Source organism: Pelodiscus sinensis, chromosome 19 (genome assembly GCF_052426305.1).
Source record: "Pelodiscus sinensis isolate ZL-2025 chromosome 19, ASM5242630v1, whole genome shotgun sequence".
Classification (NCBI taxonomy): Eukaryota; Metazoa; Chordata; order Testudines; family Trionychidae; genus Pelodiscus; species Pelodiscus sinensis.
Window position 1 is genome coordinate 24,948,069 of NC_143070.1, and position 20,601 is coordinate 24,968,669.

At 53.6% G+C, this 20,601-nt stretch overlaps 7 non-coding genes across 7 annotated transcripts; 3 read left to right on the top strand and 4 right to left on the bottom strand.

The window, feature by feature from the left end:
• Positions 1-6,154: 6,154 nt before the first annotated feature.
• On the top strand, positions 6,155-6,236 carry TRNAS-UGA (transfer RNA serine (anticodon UGA)). The gene has a single exon. It is a non-coding gene; the product is annotated as a tRNA-Ser (tRNA).
• A 3,632-nt stretch (positions 6,237-9,868) lies between these two features.
• On the top strand, positions 9,869-9,940 carry TRNAC-GCA (transfer RNA cysteine (anticodon GCA)). Its single transcript has one exon. It is a non-coding gene; the product is annotated as a tRNA-Cys (tRNA).
• A 1,114-nt stretch (positions 9,941-11,054) lies between these two features.
• TRNAI-AAU (transfer RNA isoleucine (anticodon AAU)) lies at positions 11,055-11,128 on the bottom strand. Its single transcript has one exon. It is a non-coding gene; the product is annotated as a tRNA-Ile (tRNA).
• A 2,365-nt stretch (positions 11,129-13,493) lies between these two features.
• On the bottom strand, positions 13,494-13,598 carry TRNAR-UCU (transfer RNA arginine (anticodon UCU)). The gene is made up of 2 exons: positions 13,562-13,598; positions 13,494-13,529 (listed from the first exon to the last, which is right to left on the bottom strand). It is a non-coding gene; the product is annotated as a tRNA-Arg (tRNA).
• A 165-nt stretch (positions 13,599-13,763) lies between these two features.
• TRNAA-AGC (transfer RNA alanine (anticodon AGC)) lies at positions 13,764-13,836 on the bottom strand. Its single transcript has one exon. It is a non-coding gene; the product is annotated as a tRNA-Ala (tRNA).
• A 4,212-nt stretch (positions 13,837-18,048) lies between these two features.
• Positions 18,049-18,130, top strand: TRNAS-AGA (transfer RNA serine (anticodon AGA)). Its single transcript has one exon. It is a non-coding gene; the product is annotated as a tRNA-Ser (tRNA).
• Positions 18,131-19,804: 1,674 nt separating this feature from the next.
• TRNAE-UUC (transfer RNA glutamic acid (anticodon UUC)) lies at positions 19,805-19,876 on the bottom strand. Its single transcript has one exon. It is a non-coding gene; the product is annotated as a tRNA-Glu (tRNA).
• Positions 19,877-20,601: the final 725 nt, after the last annotated feature.

The following is a 20,601-nucleotide window of genomic DNA, read 5'->3' on the forward strand; positions in this document are numbered from 1 at the left end:
AAGCCAAATAGACTCTACATCTACAGGGAAACATCAAAACTGTCAAGCCAAATAGGACTTGAACCCACTGCTTTTTCCATTAGGCTACTGGGGGACACCAAGGATGAGAAAGAGACAGAAATTCCCTCTTCCAAATGCACGTTCCTCAATTTTAGGTGCCAGATTCAAGCCCTTGGAAGGAGCCAGAAACACAGGAAGGGCTGATCACACCCCTCTGAAAATCAGCTCTCAGGAGGCACCTCCAGCTGCCCCCAGAGTGTGAGTCACCCCCACACTAGCCATGGGTGAAACTCAACACCTTGACATCTCGTCTCCCTCCCAAAGCCAGGGGCTTGTTCCCACAGCCGCAGACTCCGCAGGGAGCCACACTGGCGCTCACTGCTCGTGGGGAAGGGAGCGGGTCCCACAGGATCTGGGGCTGGCGGGGAATGGGCAGTTGTCACTGAAGGGGAAGGATAAAACGCAGCCATGTTGCTGAGGGCAGGGAGAGTGGCTGGGGCTGGGCTGGCAGCACCATGGGACGGCCCTGGGGGAGCTCTGCAATGTAACCCTGGCTCCCAAGGCAGTAAGTGCAGAATTCCCCTTGGCGAGCGAGAGAGGCTCTGACCAGCCTGGTCTGAATCCGTCTGACGGGCTGTACGACCCCGATGCTGGAGTGTCAGAGCCCCTGTCAACCAGCCTGTGTTTGTCCCCTCCCCCCCAGGCAGGGCAGGGCCCACACTCCCAGCAGGGAGTTACAGGCACGTCTCTCGCACCCACAGCACTGGGACAACCAGGGAGCAGGACTCACTGGCCAGTGTGTGGTACCCAGGGACTTACAGTGGGAGTCAGAGCCCTGCCTTGGCAGTGCCAGTCACCTCTGCACCTGCTCTAGGCTTCTGGTTTCCTCCTCCCTAACAAGCCTCTGCGATCAGCCTTTCCTGAACCAGCAGTTCCATGGGTGGCCAGGGGAGGCCTCGTCTGTGTCCCAGAAGCACATAGGAAAATGTGAGCAAAGGCCACAGCAAGGTACCACTGAGAGTTGAACCCAGGATCTTCTGTTTACAAGGCAAGTGTTTTAGCCAGCTAAGCCACGGTGCCCTCTGCAGGATAGTACCTAAAACTGTTCTATTCTATGGTCTCAGACAACACCTTTGACTCCCAAAGTGCAGCCATTCCCCATTTCCCTCCGGCCCTGGCTGTGTCTGGCTCCCTGGGCACAGAAGGCTACAGCTCAGTGGGCAGAGGCTCTGACATGCACATCTCCCCCAGCCGCTGGGACTGTGGAGTTGGCCTTGAGATTTAGAATTGCTGGGGGGAGGGAAAAGTGCAGCAAACACTGATCATCTGGATTGTAAGCCCTTGGGTCTCACAGTTTGGGTTGGAGACCCCAGGTGGGGGCCCGGCCTCCTTGGGTTGGTCCCTTCCTGAGGGCACAGAATTAAGAGAGAATTCCTTTGTCCTGTAGCAATCCGAATTGGCCAACGAGCAAGTCACAAATTTTGTGTTCACATATAAGTACAGGAGAATGGTCTCTTACAGTAATGATGGCCAAGTGGTTAAGGAGTTGGCTTAAAAATCCAAAAGTTTTTCCCTGTGCAGGGTTGAATCTTGCTCATGCTGAGGCCTGTGTTTTGGTCATACCCCTAACAAGGGCAACAAGGTTGACTGCCAGCTGTTTGCACATCTGGACCCAGAAATATCCTGAGCCTTGGTTCTGTTAGGCAGTTTCTTTTCAGCTCACTGCAAACTGCCTCCCAGCTGTAGGTGAGGCTGAGTGTGCATGAAACCAGCGGTGCCTGACCAATGTGCCTGCTTTTCCTACCATCCCTCCATCTGTACCTGGAGTCGGCTTCCTTCAGTTGAACTTTGCCTTGTCCCCACAGCAGGAAGCCAAAGGGAGCAAAGAGCAGAAGTGCAGGATGCTGGTGGGGTGCCCTCTGGGTTTGATTTAGTGAGTCTTAGTTTGACTCGTTGAATCAAGTTCCAGAAGATTGATCACGGCAATTCCTCTCCAGCTGGACGTGGTTCTTGTTCTTCTGTACAGAACAGCCAATGGGCATTCAGATCTCAGCCTTGCTCAGTTGATGGGAATAGAAACCAGATACCCAGCAGGTTTGAACTGGTTTCAGTTGAGGGACCCGTCTGCCTGGTTTACGTGCATTGGCACAAAAACACATGAGGGGTTTGCTGACATTTTAAGAATCCCTGTTCAATAGAAATCCATGATTGACACACCTGGAGGTGCAAATGTTTCACTTAGGATAATCAACTTTTTAAGGGGGCACTTGATAATCAATTTTTTAAGGGGGCACTTGACATTGGACCAAGGACCTCTACAATCAGGACTCAAACACTACCACTGAGTTACACCCGACAGTGGTTGTACTTTTCAGCCCAGTGTTGGGAACTTAGCACCTGGCAGCACTGCCTGCATGAGCAGGTGGTGCCTGCATGAGCAGATTGTCATCCTGAAGCAGGAAGACCAGGAACTGGCTCCAAGGCAGGGTTAGGACACTGCTAGAATCCTCCTCCTCCTCCTGGAACTACAGGTCATCAGGTGGTCATCACCATTGTCATCCTGAAGCTGCAGCTGCTGCTGCCCAGGTGTCTCCCTCACAAAATCAACAACCATCCTTGGACAAAGCTGTGGTCCCACTGCCTCATGTCAGGGGTCGCTCCAGTGGGAGAAGCAGGTTCAGAGGAACTTGAGCTGCTGGGCCACTGAAGTAGGCCACCAGCAGCAGCCTCTGTGCAGGGATCACACGCTCCAGGTCATATTGAGTCTCCCCCCATGGCTTGGGCTCCAGAGCCTGCCCCCCACCTGGTGCCTTGAGAGTAGCCACTGCAGCAGCAGGAATTTGGACATCAGTTCCCCTGCTTTTGGGGACAGGAAGCCAGGCCAAGGCCCTTTCAGCCACTGGGGCTGTGCAGGCTGGAGCCTCCCCCCACCAGATCTCTGCCCTGCTTCCTGCAGGACTCACATTTTTGCTTCCTTGTCCCTAGCAGGGAGCCAAACAAAGGGAAGTCACCAAACCGAAGACCCCTGTAGCCAGCATGGGGCTTGAACCCATGACCTTGGTGTTATTAGCACCACACGCTAACCAACTGAGCTAGCCAGCCTACAAAAATGCAGCTCACCAGTGGCCCTTTCAAGAAAGGCGCCTCAGGCAGCAGCAGGGACGTCTCTGCAGCTGCCAATGGCTCTTCTCTGACAGGGCCACTAGCGACTCGCTGTGACATGGGCTGGCTAGTCCAGCTGGTTTGAGGGTTGGTCAAGGTGGCTGGCGGCCGGCAGACCCAGGGCAAAGAGGCAGCCAGAATCTCTTTCTGCCAGCACCTTGCCTTCCAGCTTCTTCCCTGCCAGCAGCAGCAGAGTCCTGAGCGCTGCCCTTGACACCATGGGACCAACCTCCCCTCACTCAACTGGGCCAAGCTGGTGCCCAGTTCATGCCCACTGGGACCTGTTTTACTTGGGTTCCTTCCACCCAGAGCCCCCTTCTTCTCCTGGGCTGCGAGGAGCATCACTGGGATACTCTCTCATATCCCAGCACAGGGCCATCTCTCCGGTGACAGGAGACGGGGCTGGTTTCAGGATTTCTTTTAGCCCAGCAGCAAGCAAGGGGAGATGGAGGAAAATCAACCCCATTTGCAACCTTTGTGTGACAGGAGGGGTGAGAGCTGGGGAGGCCACCTCCCCCAGAAGGGCATTTGGGTGAACCCAGGAGCAGCAAGAATTCAGGCCCTCAGGCGAGTGCATTGGGGACAATGTGTGAGCGCTTCCATGAGCATTTTCTGCTCCCACTGGGGAAGGCAGCTGGGCAGGACCAGCCTGCAGCCCACGTCCCTTTCAGCCCCAGGTGCAGGAGGTAACAGAGAGGGGAGGAAAGTCCATGGCCAGAGCCTCCTCCCAGCAGTCTGGCCCTGCGAAGAGTCTGTGCATGATGGAGCCTCTCCCAGCAGGATTCTGGCCTGTTCTCTGCAAAGTGCTCAGCTGTTTCATTTTTCTGCAGGCCCATTGTATGTGTCCCTGGTGGCTTCATTTACAGTTTTCAATCTTTACATTTGCATCCCTTTTTGGAAAAGAGGGTGCAAGTGTAAATATACCCTACATAGCGAGAGTTGGCTTCCTTCAGTTGAGCCTGGCTGTGTCCCTACTTCAGGAACCCAAAGGGAGCAAAGAGCAGAAGTACTGTTAACTGGTCGGGTACCCGCTGAATTTGATTTCGTGAGTCTTAGTTGGACTTGCTAAATCAAACTCCAGAAGATTGATTGTGGCCATTCCTCCCCCTCTGGGTGTGATTCTTGTTCTTCTGCACAGCACAGCCCAGGTAGACCAAGGACCTTCAGATCACACCCTTGCTGAACTGATGGGAGTAGAAACCAGACACACAGCAGATCTGAACTTGTTTCAGTTGAGATGGGTTTGCCTGGTTTATGTGCATTGACACAGGAACACATTAAGACTACGTCTACACTGGCAGCCTTTTCTGGAAATGCTTATAACGGAACAGTTTTCCATTATAAGTATTTCCGGAAAAAGCACTTTTTCCGGAAAAGCATCCGTAGCCAATGTAGACGCGCTTTTCTGCAAAGAAGCCCCGATCGTCATTTTTGCCATCGGGGCTTTTTTGCGGAAAAGACTACTGTGCTGTCTACACTGGCCCTTTTCCTGAACAGTTTTTCTGGAAAAGGACATTTGCCCGAACAGGAGCAGCATAGTTTTTCTGGAAAAACACTGACAATTTTACAGTAGATCATCAGTGCTTTTCCAGAAATTCAAGGGGCCAGTGTAGACAGCTGGCAAGTTATTCCAGAAAAGTAGCTGCTTTTCTGGAATAAATGGCACAGTGTAGACACAGCCTAGGGGTTTGCACTAATTTAGGAATCTCTGCACAGCAGAAATTCAGAATCTGATGCAACTAGTAATACAAAGGTTTCAATGAAGTTGACCAACCTTTCAGCAGACAATTGGAGTTGAACCCAGGAACCACTTTGCCTACAGTTAAACGCTCTACCACTGAGCTACACCCCCATTACTATTGCTTGCTTGCATCCAGTGTTAGGAAATTAGCCGTTGGCAGCACATTCTGCAGGAGCAGGTGGTGCCTTGCACACATGGCGGGGGGAGGACGGCCCTCTATGGGGTCAGACATGTGTGGTGTCCCCCAACCTACGATCAGCATGACACGTCACAATAGCGCATCACCCCCTGTGCTCCCGCCTGCCCTGTGTGTGTTGCAACCTCACAACACTCAGCTGATGTTCCCTCCTGGGTGCCCGAAGACATTTGGGAGGCCTCCTGTATCTGGGGGACCAGTTCCAGGGGGAGGGTCACAAAGTTCCTGGAATCCTCCTTCTCTTTATCCTGGAGCTGCTGGTCAGCAGGTTTGTTGTCCTGACGCTGCGGCCGCTGCTGCCCAGGTGTCTCCATCCCAGACTCCACAACTGTCCCTGGAGACAGGGGCTCCCCAACCCCCAGGACTTGGTCCAGTTCCTCATAGTATGCACAGTGCTGCGGTGCTTCCCCAGAGCAGGAGCTGCGCTCATGGGTCCTCACATACCCCTGCTGCAATTCCTTGACCTTGGCTCTAACTTGGTCTGGGGTGGGTGGAGGTGGCCTTTCTTTGGCCATAAATATCTGCATTCCTCCAACTGGACTGCAGGGCCTGCAGAGACTCCTCCTTGGACCACAGCTTTATCTCTGGCCCAGACCATGACAGTGCCCGGCACTTGCTGCCACTTGCTTGGTCCTGTGATGTGTCTATGGAAGGGCCAGAGGGGTCTCCGGGGGCTTGTGCCTGTGACATGGCTCTCTGAGAGGCTGGAAGCGCTCCATCTTAGCCAACTGGATAGTGAAATTATACTAAAATAATTGGTTATGGTAGAACTAACTGGTACTTGAATTTCTCTTTATAAACTGGGGTCCAAGAAGGAGACCAGAAAGAAGAAGAAAAGGGGAGAAGAGAAGAGGAAGGAAAAGGCAAAGGAAGACCAAGAAGGAGGAGAGAAGACCTTGAAGCAGGACTCACCTCCAAGGCAGCCTAAGAGCAGAACAGCCGGGACTCCTCTGCACAGCTGTTGCAATGGTTTGCTGTGTGAACTCTGTGGCAGGTGACATTAGGGCTGTGCACTGGGATTATTTACCAGTTTCCCTGGCTTTACTGTGCCCAGAGCTGTGGTGGCCGAGTGGTTAAGGCGTTGGACTTGAAATCCAATAGGGTTTCCCTGCGCAGGTTCAAATCCTGCTCACAGCGAGGTCTGTGTTTTGCCCACACCTCTTCCTCAGGCAGCAAGGGCCTCTGTGAGTTACCAGCAGTGGGGCTGTTACTGTTGGCATCAGGACTGGATTAAGGGGTGAGCTAGTGGGGCTGCTGCCAGAAGGCACTGCGAGCCTTCCTCCTGGCAGACTACAGCAGCTGCCCTGGGACTGAAGCTGCATTAACCTCCACAGCACCTGTCAGCAGTGCCCTTCCCAATGCAGCTGTGGGGCTCTGCATGGCCTGCCCCAGGGGACCCTGGGTTGCACACCAGCAGTGGTGGTGGCAGGGCCAGGCTGGGCAGCACAAGAGCATCCTGCTACCACAAGCTCCACGCATGGAGCGGGAGGGGCTGTATATGCACTGTACACCCAGGGTGGAGCCGCACATGCACCATGAGCCGGGGGGCAGTGCCACATTCCCGGAGCACTAGAATGGCTCAGATTGGCTGTGGTCAGCATCTAACTAATTGCACTATTAATTCTAATTGCGCCATGTCTTCACTCAGGTGGAGATTTCTGCTGCAATCCATCTCCCAGAGTTTGATTTTGCAAGTCTAGATAAGACTCTCTAAATCAAACCCAGAGGGCATCTGCACCAGTACACACTGCTCCTGCTCTTTGCTGCCATCCTACTTCCACTGTTAGGACACCAGCAAACGGTAAAACCAACTCCAGATATGTGTTGGGATATGGTGGAAAGAAGAGACACATTGGCCTCACCACAAAGCACCACTGGGAGTTGAGCCCAGGATCTTCTGCTTACAAGGCAGCTGCTTTAGCCAACTAAGCCATGGTGCCCTCCTTCAAAACAGCCCTCAAACTGTTCTACTTTATGGTTCCAGAGAACATGTTCCCATTCCAAAGTGCAGCTGTTCACCGTTCCCCTCCAGCTCCTGCCGTGTCTTGAGGTCTGCGCAGCCTAAGACGTTAGATTGGCAGCTGGAACCCAAAACCTTTTTGGCAATTGTAGCCCCAGGCCTCAAAGGGACAGACCCAAGGCAGCCGCCTGGTCCTAAGGCCGGGCCTGCAGCCAGGGGGAGGAAGAAGAATCTCTCCTTTCAGCTGCAGTTGACTAAGCCGTCTAGCTAGCTCAGTTGGTTAGAACCTTGTGCTAATAATACCAAGGTCATGGGTTCAAACCCCAAGCTGACTGCAGAGATGTTTGGGGGGATAGCTCAGTGGTTTGAGCATTGGCCTGTTAAACCCAGGGTTGTGAGTTCAATCCTTGCACAGGCAAGAAATTTATCAGGGGTGGTACTTGGTCCTGCTGAGAAGGCAGTCCCTTCCAGTTCTAGGAGATAGGCAATCACAGTTATTTAAAAAAAAAAAAAAAAAAAAAAAAAGGCAACCTAAAGGCCTTGGCCCTTGGGTGAGTGTTGGGGCAGGAGAACACAGGGGGCTCTAAGGGGTGCTTCACTTCACCTGCAGAAGGACCCTTGAGTGAAACCAGGCAGAAAGGCAGTGTCTTGCTGCTGCCCCTTCTCCTGCCTGGGCCTGGCCTCTGGCCTCTCAGCACCCCAGAAAGCCCCTTGCCAGAGGCCTCAGGCCCCTCTGAGGAGCTTGTGCCTTGTCCTCCTCTGCCCTTGGTCCTGGCTGCCCCCTGAGCACTGCTGGCCAAAGGAGGCAGCAAGGCAGGAGAGGGGAGGAACAAGTCCACAAGTCCAGCAGAGGCTGACAGCTCTGGCTCAAGCCTCCAGCCCCAGCACAAAACCTCAGCAGGGCCTGTATGTCTCCCTCCTGCCCCTGCACATGGGCTCACAGGGGGAAATGTGCCCCATGTTCCATCCCTGCACCAGGCCTGGGCGACAGGCTCAGCCCTTGAGCAGCCCGCAGGGCCCCACTGACACCCCCTGTCCTGCCCCACTGATCTGCATGCAGCACTGGCACGGGACAGGGACAGGCAGGAATGGCAGCCGGGACAGAGCAGCTTGGACTGATGAGCCAGTCTCACTTGCTGACCAGACTCCTGGGCTCTGGGGACAGCCTGGGGGGTCGGGAGGAGTGGGGAGGAGAGAGGGTTTGAAGAAATTCCAGGGGGGGGGGGGATGAGGGTTTTCACAAATCAAAAAGCAGGGGGGAGTGAGTGATGCAGAAGAGTTTGGGAACCACTGCAAGAAGACAACCCAGCAGGGACTCAAAGTGAGTGCTCTAGGTGATGTTTGAACTCACAACCTCAGCATGTCTCCTACAAGTACTGCCTTATAAGTACTGTGCGCTGACCCATTGCGCCACTGGAGCAGACATTTGAAGTGCTTCTTCAAAGTCCTTAGATTGAAAAAGTCAAGACACACAAAATGGAATTGAAGTTTCTGCTGAGCCCTTGTTCTTTCTTTTCACAGGCAGAGCCAGGGGGACTCCCCACATCCAGAGACCCCTCCCTCTTCCTCTCTGGTCTCTGAAATAACCCACCCTAGTGGGGCACAAAGCTGCTGGGGGCCAGAGCACGAGAGATGAGTTGCATGTGGGTTAGTGCTCCCTTTGCATGTGAGAGGTAGCAGGATTCACTCCCATCTTCTCCCACCTGCTCGCTGGTGCTGAGGGGCCGGCCCCTTTCCTGCTGCCCCAACTCTTATTCCCACAATGCACTTTGTGCAGAGACCGTTGGTCTTTGTTGCAAGGCATGTGGCTGGGAGCCAGGACCCTTCCCAAAGTATACAACTCCCCTGCCCCCCCGTTCTGCTCACACTCTCTGGCTGCCTCCAGCATGGGCTGAGCTCAGGGGTCAGATGGGCGACCCGCCCTGACGCTGTGATGGCCTCAGGCACCTGACCACAAGTCTGCTCACAAAGCTCTAATGGGCCTCAGACAAACAAAACCACCTTAGTGAACCTCAGGACAAGGAAGACAAAAAGCCTGGAGCACAAGGACCTCCCAGCAACCACCCCAGCCCGTCCCACTGAGATTTAAACTCAGATTGGAGGATTCAGAGTCATTAGTGCTGCCCCTTACACCTGGGACCTAGACAGAAGGCCTGGGGTAGACACCTGGGACACTCACCTCTCAGACTGGCCTCTGCTCTCCTGGCTTCCCTCCAGCTGCTTCATCTCTCAGGACTCTCTGGCTACGTCTACACGGCATGTTTATTTTGGAATAAGATATTCTGGAACAGTTATTTCAAAATAGCACGTCTACACTGCAGGGAAACCTCAAAATGAGTCTGAAGAGGCTTCCCTAATGTAGACGTGCTACCTTGATTTAGAGCCCCAGGAGGAATAACTTAGAATGGCCCTGGGGAGGGGATATTTTGAAATAGCAGAAGTGGAGCATGTACACGCGCCTCATTTTGAAATAGCTATTTCAGAATAGGCATTTTTCTGCATACAGTGAGGTCTACAGAAGTTGGAATTAGCCGTCCGTTATTTCAGAGTTACTTCAAAATAACGGAATTGCTGTCTAGACTCTTGCCTTGTTATTTTGGAATAACGGCCATTGTTTCAAAATAACTTTTCTGTGTGGACAGAACCTCTGTCCTGCCCCAGTTCTGATGCTTTCTGGACAAACTCCATGTTAGGACCAGTCACAATCTGGGGTCAGTGAGGGTCCGTCCCACCTGAGATGTGTGTTCTACAAAAGCCTCCTGTTCCCCTCCCACTTCTCAATACTGGCTGCAGCCTTTTTTTCTCGTATGGGGGTGTAGCTCAGTGGCAGAGTGTTTGACTGCAGATCACATGGTCCTTGGTTCAAATCCAAGTGCCCCCTGCAAGAGTGTCTATTTAATAGAGGCATTTCCTTTGTATGTGAACTCTTTGAATGAATACAAACCTGTAGGCTACATCTACGTGGCAGGGTTTTTGCTCAATGTTCTTGCACAAAAACGTGCAGAGCACAGCACGAGTGTTCTTGCATAAGTAAATTTGCACTACAGCATTGGAAAACAGGGCTTCTTCCAGAAGAGTTATTCTTCTCCCCACGAGGAATAAGCCCTCTTGCACAAGAGCTCTTCCACAAGAGGGCAGTGTAGACCAGCAACATGAACTTCTTGTGCAACAAACCCGTATGGCTAAAATGCCCATCAGAGATTTCTTGTGCAAGAGAGCAACCACACTGCCATGGACGCTCTTGCACACAAGCACATCTCTTGTGCAAAGCACTTGGCAGTGTGGACGTGTTCTTGTGGAAGACCTTTTGCACAAGAACGCTTACGCAAAACAGTTCTTACACAAGAAGGCTGCAGTGTAGACATAGCCGTCGTGTTATGATGGTGTTTAGGTCAGTAATTGGGGCCACTAAATGGAGCCTGTGACCTAGGGATCCATGTTGGATCCCCTCAGACACCGGCCACTCAGAGACTGGTCAGAACTGGATTTTTCTGCCAACTGGCACGAGGATTCCTGAAAATAAGCGGCGGAACAGCTCTGCACACGAAGGCTCTGTCTGCACTGGTGGCTTCTTGCACAAGAACACAGCCACACAGGGCTGCTGACGCAGGTGACCACGTGGTTGGCAGCAGTGTCGTGGGCCGGGCACATGCCCCAGGCCTCCTGGACATATGGAGCCTCCCTCTGTGGCTTGGGCTGGAGGAACCTGCCCCCTGCAGGGAGCCTTGGGCCAGCCACTGCAGCAGCAGGAATTTGGGAATCACGTCACCCCATTGGGGCAATGGAGGGAAGAGAAGGGTTTTCCCTGCCATTAGGGAAAGCAGGCCAGGCCAAGGCCCTTTTAGCCACTGGGGCTGTGCAGGCTGGAGCCTCCTCCTATGAGCTCTCTGCTCTGCTTCCTGCAAAGGTCTCAGCCTCTTGTGTGTCTCTGCTTCCCTGTCCGTAGCAGGCAGCTAAAGGGTGGGGGAGGACAATCACCACAGCAAACATCTCAGTGGCCAGCATGGGGCTTGAACCCATGACCTTGGTGTTATTAGTACCACGCTCTAACCAACTGAGCTAGCCGGCCTGCCAAGACTAAGCTCACAAATGGCCCTTTCAGAAAAGCACCTCCAGCATTTGCCAGGGTGACTGGAGCTGCCAATGGCTCTTCTCTGACAGTGCCACTAGTGACTCACTATGACGTGGGCTGGCTAGTCCAGCTGGTTTGAGGTGTCACGGAAATCCAGACTCAGGGTTGGAAGGAGAAAAACACTTTTATTAAGAGCTGTGGGAAGTTTCAAAAGAAAGACTTCCAAAATCAAATGTCCATGGTAACCTTATATACATTCGTGGTTGCCCACAAAATAGAATAGACATCACATAAGCTAGTGACAGCGTTACAATTGGCTTAATGCTTAACGCTACTTTTATCTCAATATGCAGAGATAAACTTAGTTACATGGGTGTTAGTCTCATCCTTGCAGCAGAAAAGCTAGATCAGGCTGGTTTTTGTAGGTTCACTATCTCCCAGGGTACGTCTAGACTACCGGGTTTTGTCGACAGAAGTTTTGTCGACAGTATCTGTCGACAAAACTTCTGTCGACAAAGAGCGTCCAGACACATTGAGTTCTGTCAACAAAGCAAGCTGCTTTGTCGACAGAACCCTGTAGTCTAGACGCAACCCTACATGCAATAACATCTTCTGTCGACAGAACTCTGTTGACAGAAGGTGTTATGCCTCGTAAAATGAGGTATACCAGCGTCGACAAAACTGCTGAGTTCTGTCGACAGAACTCAGCGGTAGTGTAGACGCTGGTATAGTTTTGTCGACAAAAGTCCACTTTTGTCGACAAAACTCAGTAGTCTAGACACACCCTCACACACAACGCAAGGTCACGTTCAGTCAGTTGCATACACACTTCACATTATTCCTTTTAACAAAATACATTTTGCTTCTCAGAGGTTTGGTCACGGTAGCTGGCGGTCAGCATAGCATGTCACCCTCCTGTCACACTTGGTGCCAGAAGAACAAAGCTTGCAAAGGAGTTTGAATTCCCTCCATCTCCCCATGCTGCAGCGGTAAAAGAAACCGTCCCCTGAAACCGTCCCCTTCTCCTGTCGCTGGAGAGTTGGAAATGGAGCCGTTCCTTGTGGGGAAAGAAGTGGGTGTGTCAGGAGGAGGATTTGTGCTCAAACCTCCCCACAGACCAGAGCCCCCCATTGGGGCAAGAAAGAGCCTTGAGTCAGGCACTTGAGAACTCGCGGTTCCTGCTACCCTATGATGGCATATTAGGAAAGCTATTGCACTAGCCTGGTTAGCTCAGTTGGTAGAGCATAAGACTCTTAATTTCAGGGTTATGGGTTCAAGTCCTATGCTGGGCAATGCCCTTCTTTAACTCACATTCTCAGCCTACAAGCAATTCACTCTCAGCTTTCACCAGGGTTTTAGAAAGAAAAAGTCTAGTCCTGGGGTCCAGCTTTAGTAGAACCAGACAGAAAACAAGCTGCAAGTTCCATCTTCTGAGGAGAAGGGAAGAGGATTTTCTTCTCCACATCAGCCCAGGGAGGAGAAAAAATAACCTTTGGCCTGCTGATTTTCCCCTGTCAGCTTCTGTAGCTTCACCTCCTGCCACAGCAGCTCCAGCTTTGAGCTCCAAATCTCAAGGGGTTGGTGAGGAAATGAGGAGCTGGCAGCTCGGATTAGTGGCTTCCCTGAGAACAAGAGGCGGAGTGTTCACAAGGTGCATTCCCCTCCCCTGCAGAGCAGGGTGTTGGAAGGACTGAGTAACAGAACAGTCAGACAAGTTCCACCAAAGCCAAAGTGTGTTTCTGTGGTGTAGTGATTCTTGCTGTTGCCTAACATGCAAAAGGTCCCTGGTTGAAAGACAGGCTCTGCTCTTATTGCTGCTTCCCTGGGTGCCCAGGTAAGTGCAGCTGCTGCTTACTAGCCTGTTCATGAGCCCAACACCCACGTGACAGGGGAGTGACATCAGCTGAAAATGCCCCTTGCTGCCAGCCTGGGGAAGGGAGATGAATCAGGCCAGGCAGCTGCAGGAGGCTTGTGGCTTGGCCTCCCCTGCCCTGGGAGGCTGGTGTATTGGGCTGGCTCTGCCTCCTGCCTCCCTTGTGTGACTTGCCCAGTGTCCACAGGCCAAATGTCAAAAAAGCTTCTTCCAAAAAAAAGCAGAAGAAAAAGCTGCACAAATTGGGTTTTGAAATTTGTGTAGCTTTTTCCAGAAGAGCCATGCAGTGTAGACACAGCCTGAGTGTTGCTCAGCACTGGTAGGAGACAGGGAGGGACAAAATGGTCTAACGGCACCTGCAGCCTTTCAGAACCACCCTCAGCCCAGCCCCAAGAACCAGCCCTTCCCTCCACCCTCACTGGAGTCTGCTGGGAACTGGGGTCTGCCTGGTCTGTAAAAGGTGCCCTGGAAATGAGAAAGCAGCTAAAGTGACTCTGGTGGGACTTGAACCCACAACCTTTGAATGTCTTGCTGGGCTCAGGTTAACCACCACAGCTTAGAAGTCCAACATGCTTTCCATTGCACCACAGAGCCTGTTAGCTAGGTCTGAAATCTCCACTCTCTGCTTTGCAGCATGGCAATTGTTGGAGGGAAAGAAAGGGGAGCCAGGTCTGCCTCTTTTGGGAGAGCAGGCAGGAAGAGGGAGGGGGCCACTGAGCCCCTGACAGTTAAAGTAAGGGATAAGAACAGAGCTGCATTTGGAGAATGTGGGTATCGATCCCACTGCCTCTCACATGCTAAGCGAGCGCTCTACCACTTGAGCTAATTCCCCTGCTAGGATAAAAAGAAAGCTCTCCTGCCCCATGCACATTGTCCCAGAGCCCACAAGGTTCCTGCAGATGCCCAAGGCTTCTTTCGGAAAGGGCCACTTGTGATTTATTTCGAAGTAAGTGCTGTGTAGCCAGCCCCAAATTACAAAATAAGCTATTTCAAAATAGGCACATTGATTATTTTGAACTATGGGTCGCACACCTAGTGAGTTAAAGCTGAACTCTGTCCCCAGCTCGCTGCTTCACCCACCCACGTACTGACTCCGCTTTGCAATGGGGCTGTTTGCATTGGCCTCTTCTCTTTGTAGCCAGGCTTCAGCCAGGACTGAGGCTCAGGGGAAACCTCACAAAGGAGATTCCAGGCAGCCAGGCCATGGGGGTCTCTGAGATGCCCCAGCCCTGCAGCCTGTCCCACCTGGCTGTTGCCAAGGTTGCTCTGTGAGGTCACTGCCTCCCGGCCAATGAGCTGAGGTGCTGCACAAGGCCCTTGTGATGTCACTGCTGCCTCCCAGGGCTCATGTCCTGCCCCTGGCCAGCCCCTTGGCGTGTGTGAGCTGCTCCCCCTGCCCCTGTCACTCAGGGCTGGTTCTGGGGTTCAAGCAGGGAACATCAGAGGCTGCTCAGGGGGACATATTGGGGCCTGTGAGTGTTGCTGTCCTGCTGTACAGACAGGGCCATAGAGCCTCAGGAGGCTGTAGCCGTGGGAGACACTTCCCTGGTTTTGGGAGGGAGACGAGACGTCAAGGCCCATGACTCGGAGCCAGCTACAGATACCCATGGAAAACTGATTTTCAGAGGGGTGTGATCAGCCCTTCCTGTGTATCTGGCTTCTTCAAGGGGCTTAATCAGGAGCTAAAAGTTGAAGAAGGGCCATTTAGAAGGGTGAATTTCTTTCCCTGGTAACTTTTTTTGTGTGCTGCATGGGCCTAATGGACTCCAGGGTCGGGGGAGCTAGTTATTTTGTCTGACAGACAATCCCCAGGCCCTAAGCATGGTGCGGGCGAGGCCCATGGGGCAGTTTGCCTGGTGGGGTTTGGGGGGTGGAGAAGCTGTGAAGCTCTGTGAGTGGATAAGGTCCCTGGCTGAGCTGCGCCACCTGCCGTGTGTGTGACTCAAACTGTCCCTCGTCCCCTTTTGTGCGTCTGTTGCGCTTCCAGCGTCTTTCCTCAGGCACGTTCATCCGGCAAAGACCCCCCCAGGGATCTTGTATCTTCCTTTGTGCAACTCAGCCACAGACACTGCCAGGGCTGGAAGGAAATTGCTGCACTTTGGGAGTCAAAGGTGTTGTCTGGCACCATAAAGCAGTTTCACCCAGGAGCCTGAGAAGGCCACCATGGCTCAGCTGGCCAAAGTCCTTGTTTTGTAAACAAAAGATCCTGGGTTTTATGCCTGGTGGTGTCTTATTGCAGCCTGTGCTTGCATTTTCCTATGTCCTTCTGGGGCACAGAAGAGGCCTCCTCTGGCCACCCATGGAACTGCGGGTTCAGGAAAAGGCTGATTGGGGAGGAGTGTTGGGAAGAAGGAAACCACAAGCGAGAAGCACCTGATGCCCACAGACTCTCACTCTCCAAGGCTGCAGGAGCTGTAGAGGTTGCACCCTCAGGCTCTCTGAGCACGGACACCCCCAGGGAATCACAAGGGCATGTGGTGCTGGCTCTCCTGTCCCAGCAATTGCAGTCAGAGCCCTGCCTTGCCAGTGCCAGTCACAGCAGCCTCTGCACCTGCTCCAGGCTTGTGGTTTCCTTCTACCCAACACTCCTCCCCAATCAGCCTTTTCCTGAACCAGCAGTTCCATGGGTGGCCAGGGAAGGCCTCTCCTGTGTCCCAGAAGCTGCCAGGCTCTGACTCTTGTCCCCTTGGTGCCCCCGTCTAAATTCTCTTTTAAATTGGTCTTTCTGGTCCTGCTCAGAGCGTTTTTCTCCTCAGCAGCGCACAAAAGAGAAGCTGTTGTCACTGGCCCTGCAAGGCAAGATGAGTTTTGCCTGCCCCCCTCAGCCTGACTCCCTACTTGGCCCCATTCCTGCCTCTCTTCCTTGGCTGACCCAGTGACCGAAAGGGGCTGCGGCTGCTGCTGACAGGGAAGAAGCTGGGAGGCAAGGTGCTGGCAGCAAGAGATTCCAGCTGCCTCTTTGCCCTGGGTCTCAGTGGTTGTTGGGTGGGAGAGTAGAGTTTATCGGACTTTGGGCTAAGCTCTAGAGCAGCCAAGGGAGAGGTGGGGAAGTGACTTCTGGATACTCTGTGTGGCCCAGGGATGAGGACTAAGAGCCGTCCTTGTGTTTTTTGCCGTAAAGTGTTGTTTCTGGGTCCTTTGCCTAAGATCGAGCACTTCTGCCTTCCGGAGAGCCATGTCACAGGCACAAGCCCCCAGAGACCCCTTCAGGGACACATCACAGGCAGGGCCAGACTGAGCCATTCCGGTGCCCCGGGCTGACAGTTCAATTGCGCCCCGGGTTGGAGGAGGGCGCATGCATGTAGCTGGCGGTGGCAGGATGCACGTGCCTGGCCCAGCCCGGCTACCGCTGCTGGTGGGCAGCCTTAGGGCACCTGAAGCAGGCTGAGCTTGGCCATGCAGGGTCCCGCAGCCATTGGGGGGAGGGCGCTGCTGGCCAGCGCTGCAGGGGTTCATGTGGCCCCCGCCCGGGCAGCTGCCGCAGGGTGGCTGCTGGGAGCTACTGCAGCCCGCAATCCAAGAGCCGGGCATGCGGCGCCTGATGGCAGCTATAAAGGGCAGCTGCCCGGCTAGCCCAGGCCTTAATCTGGCCCTGGTCACAGGACCAAGCAAGGGACAGAAACACTGGGCACTGTCAGTGTCTGGGCCAGAGATAAAGACCCTCTTGGAGCTGTGATCCGAGGGGGAGTCTCTGCAGGCCCGGCAGTCCAGGAGGAGGAATGTGACATTTATAAACACAAAAACATCAGAACGGCCGTACTGGGTCAGACCAAAGGTCCATCCAGCCCAGTGTCCTGTCTGCCAACAGTGGCCAGTGCCAGGTGCCCCGGAGGGGGTGGACCGAAGACAACGATCAAGCAATTTGTCTCCTGCCATCCGTCTCCAGCCTCTGACAAACAGAGGCCTGGGACACCATTCCTACCCCCTGGCTAATAGCCTTTTATGGACCTAACCTCCATGAAATTATCTAACATATGGCCAAATGGCTGATGGCCTTGCAGAGAGAGGCCACCTCCCCCCTCCTGCATCCTAGACCAAGTCAGACCCAAGGTCAACGAATTGCGGGAGGGGTATGCGAGGGCCCGTGAGGGCAGGTCCCGCTCTGGGGAAGCACCGCAGCACTGGGCATACTGTGAGGAACTGGACCGAATCCCGGGGTGTGGGGAGCCCCTGTCTCCAGGGAGAGTTGTGGAGTCTGGGATGGAGACACCTGGGAAGCAGCGGCTGCAGCTTCAGGATGACAATGCTGATGACCTGCAGCTCCAGGGGACGCAGGAGGACTCCCAAACATCTTCACACAGCGGGGAGGGAACATCAGGTGAGTGCTGGGAGGTTGCAACACCCAGGACATGTCGACACTTGCAGTCTCCTTCAGGAGAGGGATGCAAATGGAGACATTCAAAATTGTAAATGAAACCGGGATTTAAATATCCCGCGCTCTATTTGCATAATCGTGTCCGGGTGCTGTTTCAAAATACTTTATTATGAAATAAAAAACACCATTTAGATGCAGTTATTTGGGGAGAAAACCCTTCTTCCGAAATAACCCTTAAACACTCCCCTCTGGTCTGGATCTAACAGCAGTGTCAGCGTTTGCTAGTCGGGGCTCTGGACAGCACCTGCACAGAGAGAGATGGCAACTGCGGGACGCCCTGGCCAACTGTCCCAATGTCTCCCAGCAGAAAAGAAAACAAAAGAGGCCAATGCAAACAGCCCCTGGCAGCCAGGGAGTCAGCACGTTGGTGGGTGGGGCAGGACGCTGGGGGCAGAGCTGGGCTCTAACTAGCTGGGTGACCTTGGCCCATTCAGTGAATCTCTCCTTGTCTCCATGGCCCTGTCTGTACAGCAGGGACAGCAACACTCACAGGCCCCGCAGGAGGGGGCTAGTTTAATGCTTCAACCCAGGGCCCAGCAATGAGCCCCCAAGCTTGCCCTGTTCTGGAGCCATTTTTGCTGTGTGAATTCTGTGGGGCGGGTGAGGTCAGGCCTGGGCACTGGGATTATTTACCATTGTCCCTGATCCTGGAGCATTGCTGACTTTACAGCTGTGATGGCCGAGTGGTTAAGGCGTTGGACTAGAAATCCAATAGGGTTTCCCTGCGCAGGTTCAAATCCTGCTCACAGCGAGGCCTGTGTTTTGGCCACGCCCTAACCAGGGCAACAAGCTGCACAACCCCTGGGCCACTCTCCCTGTCCCCAGTCAATCCCTTTCTGCACCTTCCGAGAGAGGCACAGAGCATGGTGCCTCCTTATGGGTCCCTGGACTCTAGGGAAACGCTCAGCTCCTGCAGCCTCTGCCCCTTGCCCAGCACCCCATAGCTCAGCCCTACCCCTGGGGGCTGCCCTGCTCCAGTGTGTGATAGGAGTTGAGTTAGAGGATGGAGCGTCTGGGCCTGCCCCCAAAGGTCCATCCATGAAGGGCAGAAATGTTGGGGATATGATGTGGGTCACTCCTCCCGAGGCACACAGCCCCCCCCCCCCGTGTTGGGAGCAAAGGGTCTAGAGAAGTATTGGGGGGGGGGGCGTCTTGTTCCCTGCTCTTGCTCTGCCTTGGGCAAAGAATTAGTAACAGAATATTTGTCCAAGTTTATGTACAGAAAAAAACTGACAAGCATGTTTCTGTGGGGTGGTGGGTATCGTGTTTGCTTAATGTGCAAAAGGCTCCTGGTTCAAAGCCAAGCAGAAAGTGGGAAAGGGGGTTCTGCTCCTATTTGTGTCTCCCCAAGTAAACACAGCTCCTGCTGCTTGGGAATAAGCCCAACTCCCAGGTTGAGGAAAGCAAGGAACAACAGGAGCCCTGTCCTAGAAAGGGAGGGGCCAGTGTGTGTGAGTGCATGGCCCAGACAGACAACTCCAGGGTGCAAGGACATCTCTAGTGGCCCTGAGGGGGGGAGACATGGGTGTTAGCAACATGCTCATGTGGTGCCATGTTCCAGCACTGCCAACAAGGAGTGTTTTTTGTGGTGTCACCTGATTGCCCCCAACTGTAGCCCTTGTACCTGCCCTGTGGCAGGATAGAGACCCAGGGCCAAGAGAAAGCAGGAAGAGCCCCAGGATGCAGCTCATCTCCCCTTTTTTCCTGCAGTGCAGGTTGTGAGAACAGCTCTAAGCAAAACCATCAACTTGAAGCAATTAGCCCCTATTGGAGCATACCAAAGCCTGGGGTTAAACCAGGGACCTTTAGATCTTCAGTCTAATGCTCGCCCAACTGAGCTACTTTGGCTGTGATAAGAGGCCTGTCTGGCCTGTAATTCTCTGTCCAGGATGTTTTGCCGCATGTCGTCATGCCCTGCCCAGGAAGGCCAGACTGGCCTTTCCACAGCGCCCCTCCCCCACAGCCCAGAGCCAAGGTTCCCTCTAAGCCAGGCCTGAGCAATACAGGCCAGCGGGCTGGATCCAGCCCATGAAGCCACCCAACATGGCAGCAAGAAGCCTCAGGCAGATTCCCTGCTCGCCCTGCCCCCACGCACAGCTGAGAGAAGGGGCTGCTGGGCCCTTTGTGTCTCCCAGCTGTAGAGGAAAAGGCTTCATGCCTGGTCCCTGCTCCCAGCTTGTTTGTGGCCAATGGGAGCTGCCTGCTTGAAGCCCTGGCCAGTCCCCACAAGCTCTTATTCACCCCGGCGTGTGACCTGTACCCCCTGCACAGGGAAGGGGCTGCCTGAGAAATGTGCTTGGCTGCTGGGAGCAGTCACAGCCTGCCTCTGGCACCCCAGCCCCTCCCTTCCCTCAGCCCACTGGCCCTCCCTGTGATGGAAAAGGGCAAAGACATGGCAGATTTCATTAATACAGATGAGGCTGGTTTCCCTGACTGGGAATTGAACCCAGGACTCAGCAGTGAAAGTGCTGAATCCTAACCACTAGACCATCAGGGACACATGAACAGTGGTCTCTCCTTAGCTACCCTTGCCTTTCACAGGCCACTTTCTGTCCCCTTCAGGACACGGGTCCATTTTTCATTGTCCAGAGGGGACAAGAACAGAAACCAAACAGAACATCAGAACAGCCAGACTGGGCCATGCCAGTTGCCCAACTAACCCAGGATCCTGTGTCACAACAGCAGCCAAGTTCATTGCCCAGTGGGAATCCTCAGGACAGACAATTGTTAAGTGATCCCTCCTGTTGCCCATTCCCAGCTTCTAGAATACACCAGCTAGGGACACCTGCCCTGTGCATCCTGGTTAAATGCCATTGATTGACCTTCCCTGCATTAAATTATCCAGTTCTGTTTTGGATCAAATGTCTTGGGCTGCGCAGGCCTTGAGTCATGGCAAGAGCTGGAGGGGAATGGGGAACGGCTGCACTTTGGAATGGGAGGGGGGTGTCTGGCTCCATAAAGTAGAACAGTTTCAAAGCCCCTTTCAAGGAGGGCACCATGGCTTAGCTGGCTAAATCAGCTGCCTCATAAACAGGGGTGACTTATTGTAGCCTTTGTTCACATTTACTGATGCCCTTCTGGGACACAGAAGAGGTCTCTCCTGGCCACCCATGGAACTGCTGGTTCAGGAAAAGGCTGATCGGGGATGGGTGTTTGGAAGAAGGAACAACAGGTGAGAAGCACCTGATGCCCACAGACCCTGACTCTCTATGGCTGCAGGAG